The sequence below is a fragment of the Rhinopithecus bieti genome, unplaced genomic scaffold (assembly GCF_001698545.2).
Source record: "Rhinopithecus bieti isolate Rb0 unplaced genomic scaffold, ASM169854v2 scaffold_5246, whole genome shotgun sequence".
NCBI classification, from domain to species: domain Eukaryota; kingdom Metazoa; phylum Chordata; class Mammalia; order Primates; family Cercopithecidae; genus Rhinopithecus; species Rhinopithecus bieti.
In genome coordinates, this window is record NW_016804704.1 from 1 (window position 1) to 15,604 (window position 15,604).

Here is a 15,604-nt window from a genome sequence, read left to right on the forward strand (position 1 = left end):
AAAAAGAAACTAATAAACCTAATACATAATCAATTCACCAAATGTGCAAGCTGTCTCCTTGACCCCAAACTGGTGAAAAAAAAAAAAAAAACCAGTGAAGCCAGCCAAGTTCTACTCAGCTCATCTCAGCTCAGCCTCCCTTCTTTGGTGCTATAACAACTCCCCTTCTTCTTCTATTATTTTTCCCCCACCACTAACCATAAGCAACAACCAATATTCTTCCAGGCAGGGTACAGAACAACTGACCTTAACCATGTTCTTCTCGTCTCTGTTTTACATATGAGGTATGGAGGCTCAAACAATTTCAGTAACGTACTAATGGTCACGGTGCCAGGAAATGAGAGAGATGAGAGTCAATCCAGTTCTGTTTTAATTCCGAGTCCAAACGGTAATCCAACAGGTCTACTGCCTTTAGGTAGACTTAGTCCTTTGGGAATTTGTTTTCTTTAGCATTCAAATGCTAAGTGGGGATAATAATACTTCATCAGGGTCTGGAAATGATTCAATGAGATGATACTTAAAATGCATAGTCCATTGCCTGGCATTTAAGGAACTCTCACAGCTTGGAGTAGATGGTTCCTGTCCAGACGCTGGTAAAGCTTCCAGGAGACAGACAGAATGAATATGTAACCACCTAGTAAACGGTTGGAAGCCTCATTCTCTTGTTTTGCATCCTCACATCCTGATTGAATCAGAGGGGCAAGAAAGGGGAATGGAACATGTTTGCTACTTGGCCTGCTCTCTGAGCCATAAAATTTCCCAAACATCAGACCCCAGACTTTTTTTCCTAGTAATGAGGCGATAAATGCGCAGAGAGACACTGATGGAACAGAGAAGAGAAAATGTTCCCCAAGACACTTTACATTGGAAAGTATTCCACATGCTCCACTGTGGAATAAGAGCTTATAAATCCTGCCGAAATTCTGTGTCAAGCTTAACTGATTTGTTTTTATTTTGTGGGGAGAGGGAGATTGGGAGAATGACTAAAATTAATTGTTTTTAAAATGTACAAAGAGGGTTATTTGCAAATTATGCATCTGACAATGGACTAACATCCAGAATCTACAAGAAACTCAATCAAATCAGCAAGAAAGAAAAATCCCATTAAAACTGGGCAAATGTCATGAAAAGACATTTCTCAAAACAAGGTATACAAATGGCCAAAAAATACGAAAAAAAAAAAAATGCTCAACATCACTAATCATCAGGAAAATGAAAATTAAAATCACAGTGAGATATCACCTTACCCCAGCCAGAATGGCCATTATTAAAAAGTCAGATAACAATAGATGTTGGCACAAATGTGGTTAAAAGGATATGCTCGTACACTGCTGGTGGGAATATAAATTAGTACAACCCGTATGAAAAACAGTTTATGGATATTCCTCAAAAAATTAAAAGTAGATCATCCATTCAATCCAGCAATTCCACTGCCAGATATCTACCTGAAGGAAAAGAAGTCATTATATCAAAAAGACACCTGCACGTGTGTTTATCTCAGCACAATTGACAATTTCAAAGATATGGAATCAGATAAGTGCGTTCTTTCTTTCTTTCTTTCTTTCTTTCTTTCTCTTTCTTTCTTTCCTTTCTTCTTCCTTCCTTTCTTCTTCTTTTCTCTCCCTTCCTCTTTCTTTCCTTCTTTTTCTTCTTTCTCTTCTTTTTCTTTCTCTCTCTCACCTCTCCTCTCTCCTTTCTTTTCTTTCTTTTTCTTTTTCTTCTTTTCTTCCTTCTTTTCTTCCTTCCTTCTTCTTTTCTTCTTCTGCTTCTTCTCTCCCTTCTCTTCTTCCTTCTTTCTTTTCTCTTTCTCTTCTTTCTTTTCTTTCTTTTTCTTTTTTCTCTTCTTTCTCTTTCTTTCTTCCATTCTTCTTCCCTTCTCCCTCCTTCTTCCTCCTTCTTTTTTCTCTCCTCTTTCCTCTTTCTTTTTGTCTTTTTGTCAATGAAAGAGTCAAAACTCTGTGAATAATCGTGAATAGATTTATTCTGAGCGCGCCTCTCGCGCTTCGCCGCGCGCGCTCTCTCGCCGCGCCCGCGCGTCCGCGCGCGCCTTCGCGCGCTCGCCCAAAGCAGCTGGGGGTGCGGGTGGTTCTATATATTTTTAGGAGACATAGGTGTCTTCAAATACATTTAAGATATACACGGTCAGTCAGAGAGGCGGGACAACTCCAGGGAGGTGGGGCAGGAGATGGGCTTTCAGTTTACGCACGGCGGCGCGGTAATTTAAAAAGTTTTCTGGTTGACATTCTTTGGAGTTATCTAAGGCCTAGGATCAATAGGGAGGAATGTTGGGTAGAGATAAAGAACTGTGCAGACCCTAGTCTTATTTGCTAGGACTTAGGTAGCAGAATTCAAAGAGACATAGGTTGTAAAATGTTTGTTATCAGACTTAAGTCTGTGTTGTTTAACTGCCCACGAGATATATGACGCTGTCCTCTACTCTGGTTCATGGCTGAAAAGTCTCTCGGTTACATTTTAAATACCCTGGGGGAGAAGGAGAGCCGAGGTGGGGGAGTTCGAGAGTTGGGGGAGGGGGGTGGGTGGCCAGGGCAGTTAGAATTTTATTTTTGGTTTACTTTTTCTTTTCTTTCCTTTTCTTTTCTTTTTTCTTTTCCTTCCTTCCTTCCCTCCCTCGCTCTTTCTTTCTTTCTCTTTCTTTCTTTTTCTTTCTTTCTTTCTTTTGCTTTCTCCTTCTTTCCTTCCTTTTATTTTCTTCCCTCCTTTCTTCTTTTCTTCCCTCCTTCCTTCTTTTCTTCTTTTCTTCTTTCCTTCCTTCCTCTTTCCCTTCTTTCTTTTTCTTTTCTTTTTCTTCCTTTGTTTCCTTTTATATGACAGCCCCAAGGAATGACCAAATTCCGGGCCTTTTCTGCACACAGAGATCTCCCATTATTAGATTCACCAATATCAACCTTTCCTTTTATGTAATCAATTTTCTGCACTGCAACTGGAAAAACCATTGTAAAGTAGCAGGAGGAGCCACAGACAAAACCTCTCAGATACCAAGTTGTAGCAGGAAGGGCTTTATTCAGCTGGGAGCATCGGCAAGCTACTGCCTCAAAATCCGAGCTCCTCGAGTGCACAATTTCTATCCCTTTTAAGGGCTCACAGCACTAAAAATTTCACATGAAAGGGTCATGATTGATTTGAGCAAGCAGGGGTACATGACAGGGGCTCCATGCACAGGTGGTCAGAGTGAAACAGAACAGGGCAGGGAGTTTCACAATGTTGTTCTATACAATGCCTGAAATCTATGAATAACATCCGTTTCTGAGTTATGAGTTGATTTTTAACTACTGGGTTTAGGCCAGGCAGGCCCAGGCCTGGTTTTGGGCCTGGCGCTCGGTTGCCTGTCTTTGGTTTTACTTCCTTGTTTTTTTTCTTAAAACAGGTCCTGAGTATAAAACAATATAAAATATAAGAGGGTCTCTCTCTTTCCTCAGTAATACCCCTTCTGCTTAGGTACTTCCCTGCCCATACCACTTATCCATTCCCCATTTCTTAGCATGGCCTCAAAGATCCGCCTTATCTCACCTGTACCTACATATGTAGCCAAATATCTCCCCATTATGTCCCACGTCCAGGTCCCCAAATACAGGAAGCTCAGGTGCAGACTCCTAAACATGCTGTGTTGTCTCCCCTTTGAGTCTTTTCACATGCTGATGCCCCTGCTGGCAGCACCCTGCTCAAAATTCTTCAGGCTATGCTTGCTAATGTTTAATGATTACTTTGGACCTCATTTCTTCTAGGAAACCTCATGACACTCTCCAGTTCTTCAACCTGCTCAGGGCTGCATAAGGACTTGCCTTTCTTTGTGTTCCCAGAGCAGCCTATGCAAACTCTATCATGATTCTTGCTGCCTCTGTGGGAGCCGTCTACATTGTCTGTCTTTTCTACAAGAATATGAATTCCGGCCAGGTGCAGTGGCTCACACCTGAAATCCCAGTGGCTCACACCTGAAATCCCAGTGGCTCACACCTGAAATCCCAGTGGCTCACACCTGAAATCCCAGCACTTTAGGACGCCAATGTGGTGGATCACCTGAGGTCAAGACCAGCCTGGCCAACATGGTGAAAACTGTCTCTACTAAAAATACAAAAATTAACTGGGTGTGGTGGCAGGCGCCTATATTCCCAGCTACTCGGGAGGCTGAGGCAGGAGAATCGCTTGACCCCAGGAAGTGGAGGTTGCAGTGAGCCACCATCATTCCACTGCACTCCAGCCTGGGTGACAAGAGTGAAACTGTCACAACAACAACAACAACAACAACAAAACAGAATATGACTTCCTTCAGGACATCTCATTTATATCTGTATTGACCATGCCCCATAAAATAACAAAAACATAGTGGGTGGCCAAGCAATTTTTGAGTATGAACAAATGAATAAACGTGTCTTTCTCACTGATGTCTCTGATGTTCAACAGGCCGGGATCTCTTTTTCCCATTACAGTGGCCTCCCTAATTAAAATCTGCTGTTACTAGCACCCAAAATGTGTAAGAGCAGTTTCCACCGTCCCGTTGTGTTTAATGATTGCTGTAAGAAGAAATGAATGGTATAAGGTTAGCGGAGAGAAAGGACGAGAGAGACCCAAGGTAAGGCAAGTAAGTTTACTAACCTGCCGGGCTCCTTCACCACAGTCAGAGGAGGCAGCCCTGTGCTTACAAAGTGAGGGGTTTATATTGAGGAGAGAGACCCTGGGGTTGTTCATCAGTTTACTTGACCACATATCATCGCGTGACCGGAGGAATTTGCAAGAGGGTGTGACTTAAGTTTATCCACATTTCTCCTGACCTCCCCTGGGCCGCCTGGAGGGCTGTATTCAGGGTTTGCTCAGTGTAGCAAGTCTGGTGACCTTGCTGTGGCGCCTAGATAAGGGTTCAGGAATGCAGCTGTAGAGCATTTGGGGAGGGGTCAGTCGTAGAACATTTGGGGAGGGGTCAGCTGTAGAGCATTTGGGGAGGGGTCAGCTGTAGAGCATTTGGGGAGGGGTCAGCTGTAGAGCATTTGGGGAGGGGTCAGCTGTAGAACATTTGGGGAGGGGTCAGCTGTAGAGCATTTGGCGGAAGGGTCAGCTGTAGAGCATTTGGGGAGGGGTCAGCTGTAGAGAATTTGGCGGAAGGGTCAGCTGCACTGAGAAGCTTCCTGGTGCAGATTGCGCCTAACAAATGGAAAATGCGTCTGTGATCCAGAGACTGTTTTTCCCTCTGGGGCGACCTCTCTATCATGAAAATCTGCCATCATCATCACCCGTAAACCTGGTGACATGATTCCATTGTTACATTCAACACAGTCTGTTCAGCCAGTGCTCGCAGGATGGGTGGATGGATGGGTGGACATGTCTCTATCATATCGCCAGGCTATGATCTCCATGAAGCCAGAAACTGCTGTCTTCACTGGGGTCGCTTTCATAATGAATATCTGCTGCCATTATCACCCCTGAATCCTAGAGCACATTTCCACTGTTCCATTGCATACAGTCAGTACTCAATCAATGCTTTCTTAATTGATCAGTAAAAAGCGGAAACAACAGCAAGGGAAATGAGCTCTGGTTTTTGGTATAGCAAGAGGAACAGAGACAGGAAAACACTCACAGCTCAGTTCAAATCTTCACCGCAGGTCCACGTGTTCATCCTTGTGTGTTAGCATCATAACAGTGACAGGAAGCCAGGGTTCTGCAGGGTGCAGGAGTCCATTCCTAATCTGTAAAGGCTGTAATTGAAACTTAGATTAGTAAAGGGACATTACCTAAGATAAGTGGTGAGTTAGTCACACACCTGGGTTTAGCACCTGTGGCTCCAAGCCTCATCCACCTCAATGCTTTCTCACATGTGCCAAAATATTTCTGCCTTTTGCTTACTTTTTTCATGGACCTTGGTGTCTGCGTACCATTCATTTAGCCAACAACACTATGAAGTCTGTGTGTTCTGTGCTAGGAAAACTCAGATAAATAAGACACAGTTTTAAGTCTTGTCTTTGAGTCTCTAGCTTGTATTTGAGAATTGCATCAAGAATTTATATATTTGGACTTTATCATTTTCAAATATCATGCATATCAAACTGAGCCACGAGATATGAAAATAAAGTTGACTCCAACTCAATCTGAAGCTAATCCAGATTTCTAGTTGTCTGACTGCTTTCACTTTTAGTTGAATGACTGACAATTACTTTAAAACTCATTTCACCTAAAACAAATGTTCGATTCCTAGCACTTAGGGAAAATGTTCATTTGTGCCTTTAACTTGATTTTTTTTTCTAATTACAGAAGAAAGAGTTATTTTAAAAGAACAGTTTTATCAAAAGAGTAATTTAGTGTTATCCTAAAACTGTACCAATAAATAATCATTAATAAATATTCCCAGGCATGGCTCTTCTGCATTGCCTGGGAATATTTGTACTTTTGGTAAAACCTAATATTTTGATCAACTAAATTACAGATCTTGAAATTAGAGTACGTATAATACTATCTGTGAGTATGTATAATACTATCTGTGGCCACAAGGAGATACAATGGCTCTACTACTTAGAGCAGAGAAAATAGAGTTGTCTTTTAAGGCAAGACATGACGGCATGAGTAGCCTTCAAGACCAATGGCCTAACAGCCACCTACCATCATGCCCATACTTCTATCAATAAGAGCTTAGGGAGTCATTCAGTTTTACCTTCCTGTTTTGCTTCTTTTTCTAACTGTGCATCTGTCTGTGCCCATGTACATTAGAATTCCATTAAAACAGAACAAACCACAATAACAGCAACCACAGATAAACAAACCAAAGACACCTCCGTCTGATTCTAATTAGAATTTCCCACAACACTTTACACACTGTTCTCTCCAGATTCCACTTTGGTCCATGACAGCTCTGCCATTCACAAAGCCACTATAGTGGCCAATGCAGCTTTTAGCTCTGACCTATGGAATGAAGGAGGGTGGAGTTTGTTTTACCCACTATGGGCATTTCAACAAGATGGCAGAGCAAACACCCATTTCTCCCTTCATGCTGAATTGATAGTATTAAGAAGACACCAATGTTTCCTAGCAGCAGAGAAATCTCCATTTTCATCCTTAATCCCTGTCACTCTTTCCCATTTGTCTATCTATTGGATGTTCTCATGCAAATCTCTGCATCTGGCTAGATCAGTTTAGAGAAGAGCTTTCCTAAGAAACAAGGGCACAAAATTTCCACATCACTGAGAGATGTAACCAGAGCCGTGCTACAAAAGTCACTTGTCTTGCTTTGAATCTCCTAAAATGTACTTTAAACTGACAGGTGATTTAGAGGGTGTGGGGAAGACAGAATGAGCAAGCAGTGACCTCTACTTCATTTGAGCCAATAATTAAAGCATAAAAATTTTCATTGATGTTTATCAAAATAATTATTTGTGCCTGCCATTTTTGAGCCTCTAAGCCAAATAGTGCATGCATCATTACTCTCTTACGTTTGGTAATTATTCATTTACAGAGTGGATGAGTGTGGGAAAATAGAAAGAAATGAATGGATGGAATTGAAGTGAAATTATCTTCTCGTCATGGTTCAGAAGGGAGTTAGACATATGATATGGGAATTTGTACATTTCAGGCAAAAATTAAAATAGGAGTTGAACTTCACCATGAATTACAGATTACCTCTAAGTCTGTTGTATATATTTAGGCACCAACTTGTCTTCTGGCAACACAACGCTTATCAGAATAAGTTAGCCATGTGCATGTGGGTATTTCATAGTGACTTCCACCTAGGCCGTCTGATACCAAGACGTGAGTGGCTCTTTAGTGAAAGCAGAGGTAGACCGCTGACAATCAGGGTCCTCCTCAGCATCACCTTTTCACCCTCTACCTTGGATGACAGATGCCTTTAGAGGTCTGTGAACTCACAGGACATAAACATGGTGGGTTGGCATCATAACAGAAGAGAGTTTGCTGAGTCCAGGGTTCTCTGTGCAATGTAAAGACACAGAGCATGCTAATGTTTATTGTAAGGGAGGGTGACAATTCCCCTATATGCCTAAATACAAAATAAAGCTTTCCCTCACATTAACACTGAGAAAAATAGTGCATGTTATGTGCTGACCTCCCAATCACATTTTTTTTTTAACACAAAGTACGTCTAGGGGAGACCAATCAGCCAGAAACAACTTCTATTGGTGCTAATTTTAGATTCTAAAAGAAGTCTACTCATGCAGCTAGTGAAAAAAGGGATGAAGGCGTGTGGTAACAATTTTTTAATTATTCTTACAAGCTGGTAGACCGTGAAGTTTAGTTTCCTACCTGCAGTTTTAAGATCCCATGAAAACACAATGTGGTAAGTAGCTGCCAATATAACATTACACAACAACAACCAAAAAGACCTTAAAGCAATGCACATTGACACAAGTAGTTTGGTTTATTTTCAAAACAAGCACAGTATATATATACACACACACATATACCTACATATATAAATATGTGTATATATATGTAATTTCAATAAAGATATGTATACATATGTATGTGTATATCTACATTTTGTATACATATATGTATATATGTATGCATACATACATATACACATATATACATATACACAGACATATATGTATATGTATATGTGTGTGTATATATACACACACTGTGCTTGTATTGAAAATAATAGATATATATGTATTTTTCTCTTAAAACACATAGACAGAAGTGAATATGATGGATTCTGAGCACCCAGTCAGATAACTCCATGAGTGATGAAGAAAGCACTGAAGTCTAATACGTGAGCCAAGACAATATGAATAAAATTATTCCTTTAATTAAGTGGAAATTTATATCTACATTCCTGTGTTATTTTGTATAACATGTGTCTTAAAACTATATAGAGCTAAAACTATAAAATCAATGTTTTATTATCGTACCTAGATCTCTAAGATCTAAATATTTACACTAGCAATTTTATTAATCTTTTCATTGGAAATAGGGGGTTGTCTGCCTGATATTTTTGAGTGCTTCAAGATGGGGTTTATCTTAAAATCCATGTTCACCTATTAGCATATGCCAAGCACTTGTGTGTCTGCTTTGATTTAGGGATGGGGGAGCTGGATAAGTATGTACCTAGGTCAGAGTTTGAGAACAAACCCTGGGCCTTGGAAGCTGAATTTAGCTCACAGTAGGTTTCCTCTGATGTGTTTACTGCTCTATGGAGTTCGAATAAGTTGCCGTCTCTGGACAATCCTGTGCTCTCTTTGTCAACACATATTCCCGGTCACTCCCTGTCTCAGTCACCTTCACTCCAATATACTGCCCGCTGTATAATAGAACATTATCAATATTCACCCATTCAAGGCCTCCCTTTTTGTTTAATTTCATTGTTTCTGTTTATGTTCTAGTTAAGAATTGCTGTATTAACAAATGATTCCAATACTTAGCAACTTAACACAACTATGAATTTTTTTTTTGAGATGGAGTCTCGCTCTGTCACCCAGGTTGGAGTGCAGTGGCACAATCTCAGTTCACCACAACCTCCACCTCCCGGGTTCAAGCAATTTACTCCCAAGTAGCTGGGATTATAGGTGCATGCCACCATGCCCGACTAATTTTTCTATTATTAGTAGAGACGGGGTTTCACCATGTTGGTCAGGCTGGTCTTGAACAGCTGACTTTTTGATCCACCTGGCCTCATCCTCCCAAAGTGCTGGGATTACAGGCATGAGCCACTACCCCCAGCCTATAACTATGATTTTACTCCTAATTTTATAGATCAAGGTATCAGCTCAGTAGTTTTGTGCGGGATCTCATGCAATTAAAATAAGCTATCAGCTGGGGCTGCAGTCGTCTGAAGGCTCAACTGAGCTGCAAGTCTAAGATGGTGCACTCACACGGCTGCAGCTGATGCCACCTGTCAACTTGTAGCTCAGCTGGGGCTGTTGACTGTGTATTTGCACATGGCTTCTTCTCATGTGTCAGCTAGCTTCCTCCAGGGCAAGAGTCCTAAGAGAACCAAATATGCTGAAGGCATCACTTCTGCCATACTTTAATGGCTGAAACCGTCGAAAACCCACTCGAACTCAAGAGGAAGAGATGTAGAACCTACACCTAAATGGGACAAATTTCAAGTAATCTGGGGCCATTGTTTTAAACCACTCATCTCATCCCCACCCCCACCCATCATTCTTTTTTCCCCATAGGTACTACACTAATCTATTTGATATTTGTGCTTAAAAATGTTTATTCCTGAAAGATATATAGTAATTAGCTGGTGACACAGCTTCCATATAAATAAATAGTATTGTGCTCTTATTCTTAGTCATTTTTTTTCTTAACATTTTCTACTTAACACTGTATTTTGGAAATCCATTCATGTTTATATGCTTGTCTATGGGACTCTTCAGGCTACTTATATATAATTGAGCCCACGTAAAATATTTATTTTAAGTACAATTTGATGCACTGAATTTTGTCTCCCTAAGAGATGTGTTGAAGTCCTAAATCTTGATACATGTGAAGTGCAACCTTATTTGGAAATAGGGTCTCTGCAGATGTAACTGGGTTGAGATGAAGTCATACTGGAGCAGGATGGGCCCCTTGTTCAATATGACTGGTGTTTGTATAATGAGAGAAAACAGAGATAAACTCACAGGGATACCATCAGGTGAAGACTGAAGCAGTGACTAGAATAATGTCAAGAGTCACCAAAGTGTGTGGGAAACTATCAGAATCTCAGACAGAGGCCTGGAATAGACTTTCTCTCAGAGTCTCCAGTAGAGAGCAACCCTGTGGCACCTTGGTTCTAGATTTCCAGGCTCCAGAACTGCGAGACAAGAATTTCTGTTGTGTTAAGCCAAGTAGTTGATGGTACTTTATTATGTAGCCCCTAGGAATCTAATACAGCTGTCATCACAAAATGTTTCCTGAACCCTGTGTAAATGAGATACAGAGATAAAACCAAAATTAATAACCTTACTCCAAAGGAAGGACTGCATGTTGCCTTTCCACCCATTCAGTTGTCCCTTTGCCATAATTACAGAGGTAAAATCAGCCAAGATCTCTCTTCTTCCCATTTGTGAAGGTTGTTCTCATATTGAACTTTTGTTTCCTTTCTTCCTGGTTATAAATGCACCATCTCTCTAAGGAGGTGCCTGTTCATTGGTGTTCTTCCCCAGGAATGACGTTTCCTGTTTTATGGTGGAGAAACAGACGTTCACACTCCTGAGATTCTGGACATCAGATCTACATCTCCGTCATTATCCTGACCAGTGTCCACCTTGCAAAATGATCAAAACGATGACTTCCACAGGTGCCATGTCCTCCCTTGGAGATTCTAAGAATCTCAGGACAAAGTCTGCGTCTTGGTCAAATTTGGAGTTCACTGCCTAACACAGTACTTGACACAAAATGTTTAGGGAATATGTTGTTGTGTTATATATGTTACTACTATTTTACACACACACACACACACACACACACACACACACACACACGCTTTCATTAGAAAAGAATTAGAGGGCAATTTTCACATTTTCCCTTACCAAAGTTAACCTTGTCTTCTTCTCAGCTATCAATTATTTCATGTAATATAATTAAATACTCACACACCAGGATGCACTTAGAAAACATGCTTCCAGAATATGTTGTGTGATCATTAAAGTAATCAAAGCTTATGGCTCAGAAGTAGCCTACAAACATTTTTTTTTGTAATGAAATTACAAAGAAAAAATACCGTATCACTAGAAGTGAATTCTGAGAATAGCAACAGGATTGAACCCTGAGTCCTCAAAGTGGTTTTGCCTTACAATGGAGAACAACTATTTCATCTGTGAACAAGAATGCAAAAGTGGGACAAGCTATTGAAGACCAATGTTAATTCTACAAGAAAGATCTTTTTCCGAGGCTTTTAAACGCATGTGTGCCTGTTTCTGTGATTGCCTTTTAACAAAGAGAGGCAGAGAGCCACATGGGGCTTATTACCCTTTCTCTGAAGTAACTCATGATGCAAGTGTTAACATTTAACACAATTATGAACAATGTAAGCTACTTCTTTTAAGAAGATAGAATTAAGTTACGACTCTTTAATGGATATAATGCTTTTATTAATTAGAATAAACCTCAAAATGTGTCTTATTTATTAGTTTGCACTATCGGAGGAGAATCATCTTTTGTTGGTCTCATTTTGGATAAACACATGTTACAAGCATTAATTTTTATGCATAAAATGGAATTGTTTCTTAGGGAAAGTTGGAGGTTAGGATCGCCACTGCAGGTGATCGATTCAGTCCTCATACCACACCTGTGAGTTCGTGAGACCCTCCCCGTTTTACAGATAAGGAACCTAACACAGGGTAGGTCTGGCCAAGGATCCCTAGAAGACTAAAGCAACCTGGAAATGTAGTTGCTCTTCATGAAATAAAAGCAATTTGGATTTTATTTAAAAAAGGAAAGCACACACAGAAAAGGCATCTTCGGCATTCATTCTAACCTTGAGGTCATCGTCAGGAGCCAGAATCCCTCCTACGCGAAGCCAGGCTCAGGTGCAGCCCAGGCCACGGCCTTCTTTTGGTTCTGAGAATGAAGGCTGGAATGAAGCTATGTATGGACGTCTGTCCCATCCTGGCCAGTTGTTCACGATGAACCGTGGAAAGCGGTTTCCCTCGTCTGGGTCTCAGGTTTTCTCATCTGAAACAAAAGTAGTGGACAAGATAATCATTCTTTTGTGACTTAAAGAAAAAGTATACACACCAACAGCCCGATGTTCCCAATTTTGTCTTGCAGGCATGGGACTCTTTTTTTATTTTACTCACGCACTGCTTTAGATATTTTTGAGTCACTGTTTTAAAATTGGGAGATTCAACACAAATACATGTATTCCTATCATTTTATCAAAAACAGGAAGCTCGGGCAACACCAGCCCTGCCTTCCCGCCTGAGGAAGCCAGCTGCTCTCTTTCAACAGGGTGTGTGCTGATACCCACACTAGGTTACTGCAAGCCCCACCACTCCCTTTTGCCTCCCTGAAGCTAGCTTCAGTGTTCCTTTCTATATATTGCTGTGGTTGGACCCCTGATGTTTTTATAGACAAAAAAGAAAACAAATAGTTTCTATATCTACGTCATAATAAAATGAGAATAAAAAAGATGGATCAAAAGTGGCTAATTTTGAAGAATCTGGCTCCTGTCGGTTCCTTAATTTGTCACCCATATCACAGTCAGCGCTTCTTGTCTCTAAACTTAAAACCCATGACAGCACTTCCTAGAGTCTCTCTGTCTTTTAAAAACGATTCTTCATGGTTCTCATCTAAATCTGTTCTCCTTACTCAATTACAATTAATCATGCATAAGTGTTTATTGAGAGGTGGGGAGTGAAGAGAGGCAGAAAAAAACTTAAAACATCCTTGATTTACTCATAACATTTAGATTGTAGTTTGGAAGACACATTAGAAATCTAGATAATAATATCATATCCCATTCTATAACAATAATAGTAAACCATTTATCATACATGCGTTGATCTGTCAGGTCTTATATCAAGGCAGTTTCATACATTATCTCATTTAACTCTCACAGAAATCCTGGGGGATGAGCATTCTTATTCCCCTTTTACAGATATGGAAACCGAGGCTCAGAAACTTGTCCCAGGTTGTCTGGAGAGTGTGTGGCAGAACTAGGGAAGCTCAAATGAACCTATTCCAAAGTTTGTGAACACGATGGCAGTGCTTCTCAGACCAGCAGTGCTGACGGGCCACAAATGTATTCCGGTATATCTTCATATTCCTCACTGGATAGAAATGCTGTGTTTCTTTCAAGGACTTGTTTCTTTATTTTGTCTTCTTTTCTTGTCTGGATACGAGTGCAGAGATTTGATGTAATTATACTCCTCATCTCATGGCACAGAAACATCAAGGGTTTGTATGTGTCCCTGTTATGGTTGCATTTCATTTCCCCCTTCAATACAAATATCTTCTTCATCTCTTTCTATCCTGTACAAACACCACTCGGATAGATTTGTGACATGTGCTTGACCCTGACACATCTTATTGCAAAATACGTTGTAATATTGTGTGCATTTTCTTAATTCACAGGAACAGTATTGGACAGTAAATGTGGCAATAATGCTTCGCGTTTTCTTATTGCATTGATTTAGTGGCCACATTAGACTGTGTTTTTGATGTGCTCAGTGTAAAGTAAAGGAATTAAGGAAGATAGCGTTTAAGTTTTACCGCAGCTTTCCTTAAACTAGTCATCTTCAGCTAGAGTAAAAATGTGTATTTTCTGACAGATACGTTTTGGAAGGTGGAAACATGATGACCTCAATAGAGGATTGTCAGACTGTGCAAATAAAAGTGCATGGTGTTAAATTTGAATACCGGATAAATAATGCATATTTTTTAGTAGAAGTATGTTCCATAGAATATGAGACACACTATACTTTCAAATTATTCACTATTTATCTTATACTCATATTTAACTGGGGTTTCCTGTACTTCATCTGGTAACTATGCTATATGCCATAAATGAAGCTATGTGAACTGCCTGGGAGTATCCACCGTGAGATGGACTGGAAGGGTTGGAGTCTGCAGGACAGGGCTTTGGCAGAGACGTAAGGATGAGGAAGATGTGTATGGTTTCAGACTGGAAGCTCCATTCATACTAAACTCATTTGGGAACAAACTGTGAAGCAGGATTATCTACTAGGAGGACTGATGAATCTGGTTGAGCACAAGGAAATTGTTTGCAGCCTGGGGAAATGAATTAGGGCACAAATGCTTATAAACACAATACCATTAACTTGGATAATAAAAGGGTACATAATTTGACGGAGCCAAACCCGAATGCCCTCCCTCAGCTTCCCAACCCCCACGTTTCCCCCCATCGGTTTATCATTTTTATTTTGATTACCACAGTTTATGGAAAGTGAAAACAATAGGTATTTATAATGCGAAGTTATTTGCATATATTATGTTTGCTATTCATCATATTATCCCCGTTTAGTCAAAGCTGATTCTAACAGCTATGCATGATTTTCTTTTTTTTTTTTTTTTTTTTGAGGCGGAGTCTCGCTCTGTCCCCAGGCTGGAGTGCAGTGGCCAGATCTCAGCTCACTGCAGGCTCCGCCTCCCGGGTTCACGCCATTCTCCTGTCTCAGCCTCCCAAGTAGCTGGGACTACAGGCTCCCGCCACCTCGCCCGGCTAGTTTTTTTTGTATTTTAGTAGAGACGGGGTTTCACCATGTTAGCCAGGATGGTCTCGATCTCCTGACCTCGTGATCCACCCGTCTCGGCCTCCCAAAGTGCTGGGATTACAGGCTTGAGCCACCGCGCCCGGCCGCATGATTTTCTTAAGATAATCTGATACATCTAGGTTCCTTCTCCTGCCAGATAAATATTTATTCTAAAGCCTGTCCATTTTTGTGTAAACATCATCCTTTTCTCTCTGAAAGGAAAGCTATTATTTTTTAACAAGAATTGAGAAGCTCTGCTAGTTTTGTTCCAGGGTAATGGAACATATATGTTAATTCACAATGAATGACAGCAGTCAGGAGGCACAGGTGTGGAGACCCCGTCTCTTTTGCTAGTTGTGTCACCTTGAGTTAATATTAAAAATGAAGTGTGTTAATAGAAAAAAAGGGATGAAACACTGTAGCCTTTTAAGAGATGTGCT

The 15,604-nt window shown here is 40.6% G+C and overlaps 1 long non-coding RNA gene across 1 annotated transcript in view; it reads right to left on the reverse strand.

Moving 5' to 3' along the window:
• Positions 1–5,614: 5,614 nt before the first annotated feature.
• The window catches only part of LOC108528391 (uncharacterized), a 32,825-nt gene continuing 22,835 nt past the window's right edge, over positions 5,615–15,604 (reverse strand). The window contains exons 2-3 of the long non-coding RNA XR_001885123.1: positions 12,428–12,624; positions 5,615–5,705 (exon numbers count right to left, since the gene is read on the reverse strand). This is a non-coding gene — a long non-coding RNA (uncharacterized LOC108528391). The remainder of the gene's footprint in view (positions 5,706–12,427; positions 12,625–15,604) is intronic.